Genomic DNA, 16,715 nt, shown 5'->3' on the forward strand with positions numbered 1-16,715 from the left:
TCCAACACCTCACACCACCATTTCACACCTCCACCACCTCACACCACCACCTCATACCTCCAACACTTCACACCTCTACCACCTCACACAACCACCTCATACCTCCAACTCCTCACACCACCACCTCATACCTCCACCTCACACATCACCTCCTCACACTACCACCTCACACCTCTACCACCTCACACCTCCATCACCTCACACCTCCACCACCTCACACCTCCACTACCTCACACCTCCACCACCTCACACGACCACCTCATACCTCCAACTCCTCACACCACCACCTCATATCTCCACCTCAAACATCACCTCCTCACACTACCATCTCACACCTCTACCACCTCACAACTCCACCTCACACCTCCACCACCTCATACTTCCAACACCCCACACTACCACCTCATACCTCCACCTCAAACAGCCACTTCCTCACACCACCATCTCACACCTCTACCACCTCACAACACCACTTCATACTTCTACCACCTCACAACTCCACCTCACATCTCCACCACCTCATACCACCACCTCACACCTCCATCACCTCACACCACCACCTCACACCTCCATCACCTCACACATCCACCTCACACTTCCACCTCACACATCCATCACCTCACACCGCTACCACCTCACACCTCCATCACCTCATACCTCCAACATCTCACACCACCACCTCATACCTCCACCTCACACATCGACCACCTCACACCACCATCTCACACCTCTACCACCTCACACCTCCACCACTTCATACCACCACCTCACACCCCCATCACCTCACACCTCTACCACCTCACACCACCACTTCATACTTCTACCACCTCACAACTCTACCTCACACATCCATCACCTCACACATCCATCACCTCACACCTCCACCACCTCACATCACTACCTCACACTTGCACCTCACACATCCATCACCTCACACCACCACTTCACACCTCCACCACCTCACACCACCCCTCATACCACCTCAAACCTCCATCACCTCACACCACTATCTCACACTTCTACTATCTCACAACTCCACTTTGCACCTCCACCTCATACCTCCACCACCTCATACCACCACCTCACACCTCTACCACCTCACACCACCACCCCACACCTCCACCTCATACATCCATCACCTCACACCACCACTTCACACTTCTACCACCTCACAACTCCACCTCACACCTCCACCACCTCACACCACCACTTCTTACCTCTACCTCACACCTACAACTCACATCACAGCCTCACACTACTACCACTTCATATAATCCTGCCAAGGACCTTGTTCCATAGTTCCTGGCAACTGTGGAGCAGTTATGCCAGGAATTCCTGGCAGAATCCAATGCAATCTGGCAGGATTCCCCTTACTCTTCAACCAGCAGTACTCCCTTCCACCCCCGCCCCATGGGACCTTCACTTCCCTCCTGGGAAGAGGGCTGTGCCTCTGTACCCACTCATGGGCAGGATCCCCTTTCCCCCTTCCATGGGCAGGACAGGCTCCGGACACCCCCTCTCTCTTGCATATGAATTTCTCCTTTCCTACCAAATGCAGTATCAGTATGTAAATGCATTCTAGTGTCCCGTCTTTAAAACCCCACCCTCACTCTCACATCCCTCCCTTATTCCCATGGTTTTCCTCCCGGTCTGCAGTCTTTTGCTACAGACTGGCCTTCGCATTCTCCTTTATCTCTCGCTCTCTACAGTGTACCCAATCAGTCAGACTTGGGACCCCATGTGGCAAACTCAATGGCTATTCCTCCTAGGATTTTACACCTCTGACTGATCCCTCTTGAAGCACATTTTTTTCTGGGTCACTGAGTCCTGGCTTTGTTTTCCTCTAACCTCAGCTTGTTTGATCTTTAAAGGTTGGAGAACCTCTGGGCTCAGCCCCAGAACCCTTATCAACTCTTGTCACTGCACTGCTCCCAGATGAGCAGGTAAGTTCCTTCCTTCCTTCCTTCCTTCCTTCCTTCCTTCCTTCCTTCCTCCCTTCCTTCCTTCCTTCCTTCCTTCTTCCCTTCCTTTACTTTCTTTCCTTCCTTCCCTTTCCTTACTTTCTTTCCTTTCTTCCTTGCTAGATAGCTAATTTACCACTTGAACCCCTGCCAGACTTTTTTGGCTTTGTTTTTTCAGATAGAGCTTCTTGCTTTTGCAAGGACTAGCCTCAGACCTTGATCTTCCTACTCTGCCTCCAGAGTAGATGGGATGAGAGCTGTATATGACTTCATCCAACCCTTATACCCAGGCTTTAAATGTCATGTACTTACTGATAGTTTCACATCTTTATTGAGAGCCCTAAACTCTGGGTTTCCCTAGAGTTTTGGTCTTCACTATCCAATTGCCTACCTCACAGCTATGTGTAACTTTCATTCAGCTTTCAAACTTTATGTTGGACACAACAGAATTCCTACCTACAGAAATCCTACAGATTTCCTACCCTAAATCAATTCCTCTCTCAGTCTTATCTCAATAAGTAACATCCCCCTGGACCTCGTTACTTTATCTGACATCTGTCCTATTTCTCTGTATGCACCACCTTCACCCTGGCCAAGTCACCATAGTCTCTCCTAGTGAGTTTCCCCACTTCCATCTTGCCTGGCTCCAGCTGCTCTTCTACACTAGTGAATTTATCTTCAGGAAAAAAGTAACCCAGAGCAGGCTACATCCATGGTTAAACCCACCTATAGATTCTCATCACTCTGAAAATTCAAACTCTAACCTCTGGTTAATGCTCTACTCTCAATATGTCACTTTTACTCATAACCCTCTCCATTCTAGCCATCCTGACTTCTTGCTGTTCCTTTCTGTCATTTGCACATGATGTTCCTTTGCCTGGAATTCTCCTCCTTGAGTCCTTGGCTCTTATCACCCAGACATTTTTTTTGACTACCCCACAACTTCCCAATAACCATTGCATGTCTCTGTAGCAATTTTCAGGGTAGCACTCTGCTTCTTTTTTTTTTTGTTATCAGTCATTGGTCTTGAACTCTGGGCCTGGGTGCTGTCCCTGAGCTCTTCAGCTCAAGGCTAGAACTCTACCACTTGAATCAGAGTACCACTTCTGGTTTTCTGGTGGTTTATTGGAGATAAGAGTCTCACAGACTTTCCTGCCCATGCTGGCTTTGAACCATGATCCTTAGATCTCAGCTTCCTGAGTAGCTAGGATTACTGGTGTGAGCCACCGGAACCCCACTTCTGTTTATTTATGCTCTGCTTTCCACCATGAGAATTATACTCCACAACAATAGAACCTTTGTCATTCTTAGTCAGTGCTATTGACCCCATTCTTAGGGCAGTACTGGACATATAACTAATAATAACTATATGTGTTCACTGAATAAATGTCCTAGACAGTCCTATTTCAATTTGTCAAAATGGTTTAAGTTGGGGAGGTCAAAATTAGAAACTCAGTGAGCACCAGTGTCTCACGCCTGTAATCCTAACTACTCAAGAGGCTGAGATCTAATTATTCAGACCAAAAAAAAAGTGATATTTGGGCTGGGATGGTGACTCAGTGGTAGAGTGCTTGCCTTGCATGCATGAGGCCCTGGGTTCGAGTCCTCAGTACCACATAAGCAGAAAAGGCCAGAAATGGCTCTTGGCTCAAGTGGTAGAGCACTAGCCTTGAGCTGAAGATCTGAGGGACATTGCCCAGGCCCAGAGTTCAGGCCCCACAACCGACCAAAAAAAAAAAAAGGTGGGGGGAGACTCTTATCTCTAATTAAACAGCAAAAAGCCAGAAGAGTAGGTGTAGTTCAATTAGTACAGTGCCAGTCTTGAGTGAAAGAGCTAAAGGAGAGTGCTCTGGCCCTGAGTTCAAGCCCCAGTACCAAAACACACACACACACACACACACACACACACACACACACACACACACACACAAAATTTAAAAATAGAAACTCAGTTTGGGACAAATTAACATGTAAAAAAATGGCTACAGAGGGACTTTTTAGGAAGCTGATGGACCAGGGGCAAGAGAACAGGCTGCCAAGATTGATAAAGATGGCAAAATTCCACCACACTTAGCATTGGAGTAGCTACCAATGTCACAGGAAACCATTACTTTTGGAGTTAAATTTAATATAAGTTGAGTAGCTCTTACCCAAAATGTTAAAGGCCAGAAGTGTTTCAAGTTTGGATTTTCTCAAATTTTGGAATAGCTGAACATATATAATAAAGTATCTTAGGAATTAGGCCCAAGTCAAAACATGAAGTTCATGTATGTTTCATGGATAATTACATATGCATCACCTGAAAGACATTTATGTGGTTTTTCAGTGTGTCTACATCATAACTGTACTTCATCACAGGAGGTCAGCCATGGAAGTCTCCATTTGTGTTGTTATGTCCATACCCAAAAAGATTTTGCTTTTGGAACATTTCAGATTGCCTATTTTCAGATTAGGGATGCTGTAGTGTTTGTTTAAAATATTCAATGTTAAACTGGGCACCAGAGGCTCACATCTGTAATCCTAGCTACTCAGGAGGCTGAGGCATGAGGATCACAGTTCAGAGCAAGTCCAGGCAAAAAAAGCATATAAGATTATTATTTCCAGTCGGGCGCTGGTGGCTCACACCTGTAATCCTAGCTACTCAGGAGGCTGAGATCTGAGGATCGAGGTTCAAAACCAGCCCGGGCAGGAAAGACCGTGAGACTCCTATCTCCAATAAACCACCAGAAAACCGGAAGTAGCGCTGTAGCTCAAGTGGTAGAGCGCTTGCCTTGAGCTGAAGAGCTGAGGGACAGGGCTCAGGCCCAGAGTTCAAGCCCCACAACCGCCAAAAAAAAAAAAAAAAAAAAAAGATTATTATTTCCAATGAACCAACAAAAAGCCTGAAGTAGAGGTGTAGCTCAAGTTGTAGACCACCAGCCTTGAGCATAAAAGCTAAGGGAACTGGATGCTTCTGGCTCATACCTGTGATCCTAGCTACTCAGGAGGCTGAGATCTGAGGATCATGGTTCAAAGCCAGCCCAGGTAGGAAAGTCTATGAGACTCTTCAATTATCAGCAAAAAGCCAGAAGTAGATCTGTGACTCAAGTGGTAGAGTACTAGCCTTGAACAAAAATGTGTCCACGCCCTGAGTTCAAACACCAAAAAAAAAAAAAAAGCTAATGTGAGGCTCTACATTTAAGCCTCAGTACTTACATACACACACACACATACCAAATAATAATAATAATAATAATAAATGCTTGCATCCTCTGACCCAAAATTTGCACTTCTGAGAGTTTATGCTACAGAATAAAACTCCCACAAATGCAGAAGAGATAAATATTCAGAAGCACTCACTATAATATTGTTTATAATGGCAGAAACTTGGGAAGAACCCAAACATCCAGAAATAGGGACCAGCTATATAAATAATTATATAGCACACAATAGTTTAAATACAGCAATTAGAAAGAAGGTCACAGATCCATAGGGTCTGATTGGGGAGGAAATGAAGATGTACAGAATGAGCAGTATACACAGTACTATCCTATTTTTGTCTTGAAGCTAAAATAATGTTAATAGGTACATAAAATTTCAAAGTGAATGTGCTAATCTAGTGATGAGATCCATTGCTAAAAGATGTGGAATGGGAGGGATCTATTTCCTACATTTTGTATTTCTGCAGGGTTTTGTGTTTGTGTGTCTGTGGGTTACTTCTGTGAAACAAGAAGAGGTAACACAGGACAAGGGTAAAACAAGGACGGTGGCCCATGGGGTAGAGAGGAGACAGACATGAAAGCTTTTTTTTTTTTGTCGGTCATGGGGCTTGAACTCTGGGCCTGGGTGCTGCCCCTCAGCTCTTCAGCTCAAGGCTAGTGCTCTTCCATTCAAGCCAGTTCCACTTTTTCTGTTTATGTGGTGCTGAGGAATTGAACCCAGGGCCTCATGCATGCGAGGCAAGAACTCTACCACTAAACCACCTTCCCAGCCCCCACGTGAAAGCTTTTGATGTTGAGACCAAAGTCACAGACCACACAAGGACATGCAAGCCTGGCTAGCTGGGAGGGTAAACACCTTATAAATGTATGGTTAGCACCTTACCACAAAGGAAAGTCACACTGCACTTCCATGTCCACATTATGATTGGTCATCTCCCAGTGACAAGCCTCACTGTGGCCATTCAGCTCCAGTGTGACCAAAGCTCTGCTTTGATTCATCACAGACAGAGAGACAGAGAGGGAGGAAGGGAAGGAGAGAGGGAAGGAGGGAGGGAGGCAGCCAGGCAGATGAGAAAAAAAGACAAAGGATAAACAGCAGTGGTACTCACTAGACACTATGTTGAAAATGAACTATACAACTTGTGGACAGGGACAAGAGGGAAAAACTAGGAGAGAGTGAAAGAAGAGGTAACATTGCCCAAAAAGAAATGTACTCATTACTTGACTTATGAAATGTTAACCACTCTGGAACATCACCTTAATAATAACACCTTAAAAAAGAAAACATACTCCATACAAAAATGTATACATGAATATTGATAGCAATAGTGATAGACTGTTGATAATTAACATAATTAATAATTGCCAAAATGGAAGCAATTCTAGCGTCCATCAATTAATGAACAGTAACCAAAATGTGAACTGTCCTACATTGAAATCCTACTCAAAAGTGAGAGAAAGGATGTGTCAGGAGAGATGGGTGACACTGTTGTCAGACACTTTGTACTCATATACTGTTTTGTAGAATGGGAACTTCTTTGTACAACTACTTAAAGATAATAATAAAATAATAATAATAAAATACTCCAAAGGAAAAAAATCCTATTCAACTATGAAAACAAATGATGGGCTAAAGCCAGCCACAACATGGGTGAGCCTTGAAAGCATGCTAAGTGAAAGAAAGAAATCATACAGACCACACATTCTATGATTCCATTTGTACAAAATGTCTACCCTAAGCACATCCACAGAGACAGGAAACAGAGTCAGAGGTGCCAAAAACTCAGGGGAGAATGAGAAGGGACTGCTAATGGGGACAGGCCTTGGGAGTAAATAAAGATCTCCCTCCCTCCCTCCCTCCCTCCCTCCCTCCCTCTCTCTCTCTCTCTCTCTCTCTCTCTCTCTCTCTCTCTCTCTCTCTCTCTCTCTCTCTCTCTCTCTCTCTCTCGCTCGCTCGCTCGCTCACTCTCTCTCTTGCTCCCTCTCTCGCTCAGCTTTCTCCCTCTTTCCCCTTCCTCTCTTCTCTCAGTAGGCTCTTTCTAACACCATTTTTTTATGACTACTGTTTCTCCACATCCCTTATCCGATGCTTTCCAAATGAAGGCAACAAAATGCAAATATTCTGCAGGTGTGCGGGTTGTGGCATAGCATGTGTGGCATTGAGATGAACGCTGCTTCCAAGTGTGCAGGGAAGATGTCAGTGGAGAAAGGCTAAGGTAAAAGAGACACATTCATTAATTTGTCAGATCCTTTCAGATAACACGTCCTCCACTGAGGGTTCATTTTCCTCTCTTCCTTCTCTAATCATGACTGTGCAGACACTCGTGAATTAGCAGAGCATTCTCAACTCTTGCCCAGGGTGGTTGAGGAATATTTTCAATATAAAATAATTTGTAATAGATATGTGAATCTGGATGTAAATACATAAAGCTTGACTCTGGCTTTTTTTTTTTTTAAGCTGGTGCTAGGACTTGAATTTAGGGCCTTTGTGCATTTGTCTTTTGTTTGTGTGTGTGCTAGCTTAAACTCGGGACCTGTGCCCTGTTCCTGGACTTTTCTTGCTCCAGGCTAGCACTCTACCACTTGAGCCACAGCTCATCCTCAGCTTTTTGGTAGCTTATTGGCCACAGGCAATAGGGATTTAACTCAGCCCCTTGAGTTTGTTAGGCAAGTGCTCTACTACTTGACTCACACCCACCCCCAGACCTTTTGCTTATATTTTATTTTTGAGCTAGTCTCACTGCTACTTTTTCCTAGTCTGGCCTTGGACTCTCAATTCTGCCTCTGACTCTCAAGCAGCTGGAATTACAGGCATGTACTATGCTTAGGTGCTTGAAATTTTCATACTCATTCATTTTGACTAGTATTTTGCCTTTATTTTAAGAGATGCTGATAGGGCATTTCTGCTGCTATAACAAAATACTTTAGACTGCTGACACTAGAAAGTCCACAATTAAAGAGCAGAGATGTAGGGTGTGGCAAAGGCCTATTCCTCGTAGAAGTAACCTTGTGTCCCCACATAAATGAGTAAAGGTGTAATTGCACCCACTCAGGCCTCTTTTATAAGAGCACTAATCCCTTTCCTGAAGGCTAAGCACTCAGGACCTAATCAGCTCCCAAAGGCTCCACCTCAGGAGTTAGGTTTCTATACATGACATTCAGTTGAAAACAAACCTTCAGACCATAACAGTTGAATATTTCAGAAGAAAAAGAGCTTTAAAAATATATGCATATATATGTATATATATGTATACACATAAAATATATATGTATATATATGAGGGCTTGGGATGTGGCTCAGTTGTAGAGAGCTTGCCTAGCATGCATGATGCCCTGGGTTCGAATCCTCAGTACTATATAAACCAAAAAGCCCAGAAGTGGTATTGTAGCTCTAGTAGTGGAGTGCTAGCCTTGAGCAAAAGAAGCTCAGGGACAGTGCCCAGGCCATAAGCTCATGGCCCAGGCCTAGGGGTAGAGAGGGGGAAATATATATGTATATATATGTATATATATATATGCACAAAGCCGGGCGCTGGTGGCTCACGCCTGTAATCCTAGCTACTAAGGAGGCTGAGATCTGAGGATCGCGGTTCAAAGCCAGCCCGGGCAGGAGAGACCGTGAGACTCCTATCTCCAATAAACCACCAGAAAACCGGAAGTGGCGCTATAGCTCAAGTGGTAGAGCGCTCGCCTTGAGCTGAAGAGCTGAGGGACAGTGCCCAGGCCCAGAGTTCAAGCCCCACGACCGACAAAAAAATTAAAAAAAAAAATATATATATATATATATATGCACATATATATATATATATATATATATATATGACCTCTATGTACATCACCTTTATAAAGAAAAAAATGACCTACATAGAAGCCAGGCACCAGTGCCTAATGCCTATAATTCTAGCTACTCAAAAGGAGATCCTCAAGAAATGGAGATCTTGAGAATCAAAGTTCAAAGCCAGTCTGGACAGAAAAATTCACTAGGCTTCATCTCCAAAATAACCAGCCAAGAAAGCAGGGCTCAAGTCACACCTTAAGTCATAGATCACTAGACAAGAAAGCATGAGAGCATGGATTCAAATACCTGCTGGGTGCTGGTGGCTCAGGGCTGTAATCCTAACTACTCAGGAAACTGAGAACTGAGGATTGTGGCTCAAAGCCAGCCTGATTAAGAAAGTCTGTAAGACTTTTCTTTTTTTGGGGGGAGGGGGAAGGCCAATTGTGGAGCTTGAACTCAGGGCCTGAACACTCTCCCTGAGCTCTTTTGTACTTTTCTGGTGGTTAACTGGAGATAAGAGTCTCATGGACTTCCCTGCATGGGCTGGCTTTGAACCATAATCCTCAGATCTCAGCCTCCTGAGTAGCTACAATTTCAGACATGAGCCACCAGCACTTGGTTCCATGAGACTCAACTCCAATTAACCCCCAGAAAACCAGAAGTGGAGCTATGGCTTAAAGTTGTAGAGCAATAGCTTTAAGCAAAAGAGTTCAGGGACAGCACCCAGGCCCTGAGTTTAAGCCCCATGGCCACCAAAGAGGGAATTTTTAAATTTTTTAACCATTTAGATTTGTTTTGATTTATATTTTAATAAGAAAATAGTTGAAAACTGCCTCTTGTTCTGTCACCTTGTAGATTATTACTACTAACAAAACACAAAGTAGCAAAAATTCTTATCAAATCAAATATTTTGTGGTTTTTGTTAAAAGACAAGCAAGAAAAATAAATCTTTTCAAAAATTAGATAATGATATTTGTCTTTATTACTCATTCAGTCATCTCCGATCCAGTTAGCAGAACACCTAGACAGGTATAGCAATTAAATTCTATCAATTTTGATATGTTGGCAAACTTTGTGCTATGTATTTTCTAATTTGTCCCTACATGGGTATATTTACCAAAGTAAAAGGTCAGAGCACACTTCATTTGATGAGTCGTTAGTTTTGTTACTGTCATCTGGATAAAAGTTGACCTCCTGTAGTAGACCTCCTGTAGTAGAGCCACAAATGTGTGGGGTGGGTACACTGGCTGCCTCCAAGGTTAATGGCAGGAAGGAAGAAAAGCAAAGTTGAGAGTCTTAGGTAAGCTGCTAGATATGAGACCTCAGCCTGAAGGACAAACTCCCAGCCACCAGCAAGGAAATGAGCATTATCAGACATCAGGAAAGAACCAGCCCTTCTGATGTCAACAGTGGGCACTTCCTGAGAAATCCAGCCCTGCCAACAGAGGGTGCTCATGCTCCACCACCCCAAGCGCAGCAGAAGACAATATTCTCTCCATTGCTCATCTGTCAACACGGCAGGAGTCCTGTGAAGCAGAGACGCTGAGCATGCACAGTCCCTGAGAGCATGCTGGATGTCTCCAGTAGAAGGCAGTGTGGCCACACAAGCCACAACAGTCCAGCCATCCAGGTGGGGCTGCACTTTAAGCAAACAGCTCAGGCTTCAGTATCGCCTTTTAGGGCAAGAGGTGGGCTTGTCCACAGAGGCTGCCACTGGTCTTCTGTAACTCTGCTGAGCTCTGGACATCCCATAAACTCCTAACTGAACCCCATCAGAACAAACATTGGTTCTGGATCTTCTAAATTTGTATTTATTTGTGAAATATTTTTTCTCCCCACTACTCTTCAAAAATAAGTTTCAGATGCAGGCACTGGCTCAACTGGCACAAGAGGAATGTCACCAATCTGGGCACTGGTGGCTCACGCTCATAATCCTAGCTACTCAGGAGGCTGAAACCTGACAATCACAGTTTGAACCCAGCCCAGGCAGAAAAATCTCAAGACTGCATCTCCAAAATAATTGGGCTGGAGATGTGGCTCAAGTAGTAAGGCTAAGCAAAACCAGACACTGATGGCTCACGCTGTAATCCTAGCAACTCAGGAGGCTGAGACCTGAGGATCATGGTTCAAAGCCATCCCAGGCAAGAAAGTCTGTGAGACTGTTATTTCCAATTAACCACCAGAAAACCAGAAGTGGGGCTGTGGCTCAAAGTGGTAGAGTGGTAGCCTTGAGTAAAAGAGCTCAAGGACAGCACACAGGCCCTGCGTGTGAGCTCAAGCCCTACAACTGAAGAAGAAAGAAAAAAGAAGGAGGAGAAGGAAAAGGGAAAGGAGAAGAAGGGGAGGAAGGAGAAGAAGAAGAGGAGGGAGAAGGACAAGGAGAAGGAGAACAAGAAGGAAAAGGAAAGGGAGAAGGGAGAGGAAAAGGGAGAGGGAGCCAGGCGCTGGTGGCTCACGCCTGTAATCCTAGCTACTCAGGAGGCTGAGATCTGAGGATCGCGGTTCAAAGCCAGCCCGGGCAGGAGAGACTGTGAGACTCCTATCTCCAATAAACCACCAGAGAACCGGAAGTGGCGCTGTGGCTCAAGTGGTAGAGCGCTCGCCTTGAGCTGAAGAGCTGAGGGACAGCGCCCAGGCCCAGAGTTCAAGCTCCACGACTGACAAAAAAAAAAGGGGAGAGGGAGGAGGAAGAAGAGGAGGAGGAGAAGCAAGAGAAGAAAAAAGGAGGAAGAGGAGCCCCTTTGGGTGGTTTTTCTGAAACCAAAGGACTGCCTGATTCAAAAGATAAACTTTAAAAGAAAGAAAGGAAAAAAAAAAACTTCTCATCACTTTTCAGTGACAGTTTTTCCTTTTATAGTTCACCAAGTTTTGAAAGATCCAAGGGTTTGGCTGCAGCCAGGGCACGGTTCTGGTGTGCATGGTAGAACAGGCAAGGGGAAGAGCCAATTGTAAAGAGTCAATGACATTTATAGCTAATGTAGTTTGCCTATGTCCGTGTAAAGACATAGGAAAATTCCACAGAGCCGTATTGAGATAAGCTCTCCAAGAGAGGAGGGATGAGGAAGAACAGAGGACAAGGGCCTGAGATGCTCCTGAATTTTTAGGATTAGAAATCAAAAAGGCAGGAACAAGAAGGCAGGCATGCCGAAAGAGTGACCCCAAGAAAGAGGGTCTGAGTGATCAGATCAGCAGAGGGGTCATGCGTGAGAACTGAACACATTTGTGGCCTTCTAGAAACATTTCCAGTAGAACAGGAGAGCAGAAGTCAGATTCTGCAGCTTTAAGGAGTTCAGGGAACTGAGGTGGCAGCACATAACTATAATCCCAGCACTAGGGAGTGAAAGGCTATAGTACACTCAATGTTGACTCAGGAAGAATGGGACATAGGTAACTGATGCAGTAAAGTCATAAATAGGTGGCGAGGACAGAGTTCAGCATTGGTGAAAGTCAAGGGCAGGCCCTCCACTACTAAAACAGGAGAGTGAAAAGGAATATGAAGTTGAGGAACAGAGGAGAAGGAATACAGGTTGGGATTGAGCCATTCTGGCTTCTGTTGCTTGCCCAGTCTGCCAAATTCCTGGACTAGAAATAACATTGTGTCAAGAATGGTGTCAACACCATTACTATACATACGGGATCTGGGCTAAGGGACCAAACACCCCTAAGCAAAGTCACAGTCAGGCTCATAATCATGGCCTCCTGACTACTCTCTCATTCTCACATTCCACAATATGGACTGCCCACTCACTGCTTAGTAAGTAAGAGAGACCAGGCCCTGATCTCCCAGAGATCCTTACTACGTGGGACTGATCAGGTGATGGAAGGACACCTAACCCTGGGGATGGACAGAGGAGAAATAAAACTAAGAAAGTGACACAGAAGGAGAGAGCCAAAGCAAAAGGAAGAGTGAGCCAGGAGAACAGAAGGGGAAGAGTGTTCTGGGAAGATAGAACAGAACATCCCAGGAACTGGGATACAAAAAAAAATAGTTCAGGATAACTGGAAAATAGAGGCACCAAATGGTCATCTGAAAATGGTCACCAGAGGAGGAAGGCTGAAGTCATAGGAACAAGAGATATCCCACACCCAAAAAAAGAATACCCCCACCACAAAGCTGCTGGAAGCTCATGACTGTAAATCCTAGCTACATGAAGGATCACAAATGTGGAGGCCCACCAGGAGGGGGAAAGTTTGAGAGATTCCATCTCAAATAATAAAAAGCTAGCTGTAGCTGTCATCCCCCCTACTCAGGAAGTGTAAATAGGAGCACAGTGATCTATGACTGCCTGAGGAAAAAGCCAGACCCTATGTGAAAAATAAATCAAGCAGGACAGGGAAAGGGAGGGGGATGTATCATGATTAAAACATATGTACAAGCTGGGCGCTGGTGGCTCACGCCTGTAATCCTAGCTACTCAGGAGGCTGAGATCTGAGGATCGCGGTTCAAAGCCAGCCCGGGCAGGAGAGACTGGGAGACTCGTATCTCCAATAAACCACCAGAAAACCGGAAGTGGTGCTGTGGCTCAAGTGGTAGAGTGCTCGCCTTGAGCTGAAGAGCTGAGGGACAGCGCCCAGGCCCAGAGTTCAAGCCCCAGAACCGACAAAAAAAAAAAAAAAATATGTACATGTAAAACACCGTTGAGACTCTTGGTTCAACTAATATATACTAAAAAACAATGAATGGCAGAAGAGTGAAACTGGATGTTGGGGGGAAGTCTCAGTGGGAAGGAGAGGAGAAATGAGAGGTAATACAGTCAGAGTACTTTATATGCATGTATGAAAATAGAATAACTTTCAAATTACTTTAAATTTTGAAATTATTTTTAAGAGTGGAGAAAAGGGAATAAAAGAGAGTGATAAAGAAGGTGAGATTGCTGGGCGCTGGGTTGCTCAGGAGACTGAGATCTGTGGATTCAGTTCAACATCAGCCTGGGCAGGAAAGTCCGAGAGATTCTAATATCCAATAAACCACCAGAAAACCAGAAGTGGCATTGTGGCATAAGTGGTAGAGCGCTAGCCTTGAGCTGAGGGACAGCACCCAGGCCCAGAGCTCAAGTTCCACAACCACCACCACCAACAATAACAACAAAGGTGAGGTTGATGGGGTACATTGTAATGCATACATGGACATGTCCAATGAAGTTCCCCTTATAAAACTAAAGTATGCTAACACCAAAAAAAAAAAAAAAAAAAAATTTAGCCCAATGGCCCCTAGCTATAGTCCTAGCTACTTAGGAAGCTGAGATCTGAGGACTGTGGTTCAAAGCTATCCTAGGTAGAAAAGTCTATGAGACTCTTATCTCCAACTAATCAGCCAAAAGCTGGACATGGATGTAACTTCCAGCTTGTATGTGGCTCACGTGGTAGAGTGCCAGCCTTGAGCAAAAAAGCTAAGCAAGAACACAAAGCCCTGAGTTCCAGTATTGTCACACTTTAACAAAAGAAAATGAGGGGCTAGGAAGGTGGCTCAGTGGTACAGTGCTTGCCTTGCATGCCTGTGGCCCTGGGTTCAACTGCTCAGCACCACATAAGCAGAGAAGGCCAGAAGTGGCACTGTGGCTCAAGTGGTAGAGTGCTAGCCTTGAGCTGAAGAGCTGAGGGACAGCGCCCAGGCCCAGAGTTCAGGCCCCACGACCGGACCCAAAAAAACAAAAAACAAAAAAACTAAAGCAAACAGAAGGGCTGGTGGTGTGGTTTAGTGGTAGAGCAAGCAAAGGCCCTGAGTTCAAACCTTAAAACAGAAAAAAAAAATACTAAAACCCTAAAATAATAAATGGGTAATTATGCTCGCCTAAGACATTATATCCTAGGATCAAAACAATCATGCCCTTTGCATTGTTAATAAAAACAATACCTGCAGGGAAATGAATGACCTAGAACAAATCATGTTAAGTGAGATGAGCCCACTCAGAAAGACAAGACAAAAGGCACATGTTTTCTCTCATATGCAGAAGCTAGATTGAAAATACCCCGGGATGTGATAAATCATACAGGATTCTAGACATCCACACACAGTGAGACTAAAGGATTCTTAGGAGAAAAACCCAAAGGTTCAATGCTTATGTGCCTCTGATCATATAAAATAATATTTATCTAAAGGAACTTGAGTAAATGGAAACAAGAAGTCTTTTCTTTGTTGTTTTTGTTTTCTTTTTGTCTTGTTTGTTCATTTACCCGTCTTTGGGAGGGTAAAGGGGTTGACAGAGGGTGAACAAATGCAGCAGTGATTTTTCAACATTATGTTGAAAAATGAACCATACAACTTGTGAGTGGGGATAGGAGGGAAAAATTGGGAAAGAGCAAAGGAAGGAGTGACATTGTCCAAAAAAGAAATGTACTCATTACCTGACTTACGAAACTATAACCCCTTGTACATCACCTTTATCATAACAATTTCGTAAAATAAATAAATAAATAGCCTTTGGGGGAGAACAAGGCATGACTAAAGCACTGAGAAGCAGAAAGAGGAACTTCTGAAAACAGTTGTGGGTCCTAAGGAGTCTCAATATTAAGATGTGCACCTGATTGCAGATCTTGGCCAACCCTAGGTGGAGTCCAGCCCTTCCCTGGGATACAAAGCAGACGATGGAACAGAAGCCCAGGTGAGTCAGTCAATACCTTGAGCAGGAAGCTGGAAGGATTGGGACATTTGTGATGTGCTCCTGCTGGACACTCCAAATTCCCACCATTCCCCTCATACCTGAGTGGGTCCCAACAGCGGGGGCTACAGGAGGTAAAATGTCACCATGACCTGTTTGGTCTCCAGGAGTCAGCACATCAAATTCCACAGACTCTGCAAGTTGCCTTCATATCCTCGTGCCCTCCCTTCTGCATTACCGTATATAAATAAGTAGCAGCACATGGATTAGCACTAGTTTCTTATCTACCTCTCCAGCTGATCTTTGTGGTTACAAAGTCAAAGCTGTGCTTTGCTTAACCTTATATGTCCTGGTTTATGTACAGTGGGAGAAGGATACTGGATAGATGGATAAATGGATGGATAGATAAATGGATAGATGGATAGCTGGCTTATAATCAATTTGCCATAAAGGGGAGCTGAATGTAACTATATAATTTTTTACCTGATCAAGTTCAATCCAACCAGACTTCACAAAACTGAAGAATAATGATCAGAAGGAAAGTTGGTATGACCAAAACCTGGATTGCACCTGACTTGTGTTTCCATGGTCTAAAAAAAAAAAAAAAATGGACCTCCCAGATATACCTCTGTTACCAAGTAAATAATCACATGTGGTCTATGTCTGTGGTAGGAAGAAGTATGAAGAAACCACTCCAGCCCAGGTTCTAGCAGGCACAGTTGAGCTTGCTCTATGACGGATTTTGGCCTGTCACCCCCTTCCCACGCATGATGGGGTCAGATCATCTATCAGTGAACTTATATTTAAGGCCCATTCCCTGAACAGGTAGGAGGAGTTCCCAGGCAGGCCCCAGGGGCCCTGGGGGATGCATATGCAAGTCAGGGCTCGGCAGAGAGAAGCCCAGCAATGAGAGCCCCAGGCAAGCCAGCCTAAACACAGTGTCACACAGGTTATCATCAGTATTCAGTCCTTGGTTCATACATTTCTGTTTATTTTTTAATGGAACTCCTTTTTCCAAAAAGTGCCAGCTTCCTCTCACATATATCAAAGAGTAAGAGGAGGAAAAAAAAAACAAAACCAGATACTGGAATAGAAGTTCATTTCCAGGTCCAACTCCACTCTGTTTCTGGCAGTGTGATTTGTGACAAAGAGGAAAGGGAAAAGTCCAGGGTGACAC

At 44.4% G+C, this 16,715-nt stretch overlaps 1 protein-coding gene across 1 annotated transcript in view; it reads right to left on the reverse strand.

Annotated features, from left to right (window-relative positions):
• Kcnn3 (potassium calcium-activated channel subfamily N member 3) overlaps nucleotides 1-15,723 on the reverse strand; it is a 204,366-nt gene extending 188,643 nt beyond the window's left edge. The window contains exon 1 of the mRNA XM_070013932.1: nucleotides 15,640-15,723. The gene's annotated coding sequence lies outside the window, so the exon portion shown is untranslated. The remainder of the gene's footprint in view (nucleotides 1-15,639) is intronic.
• Nucleotides 15,724-16,715: the final 992 nt, after the last annotated feature.

Source organism: Dipodomys merriami, unplaced genomic scaffold, assembly GCF_024711535.1.
Source record: "Dipodomys merriami isolate MVZ:Mamm:240054 unplaced genomic scaffold, mDipMer1.0.p SCAF_92, whole genome shotgun sequence".
Classification (NCBI taxonomy): domain Eukaryota; kingdom Metazoa; phylum Chordata; class Mammalia; order Rodentia; family Heteromyidae; genus Dipodomys; species Dipodomys merriami.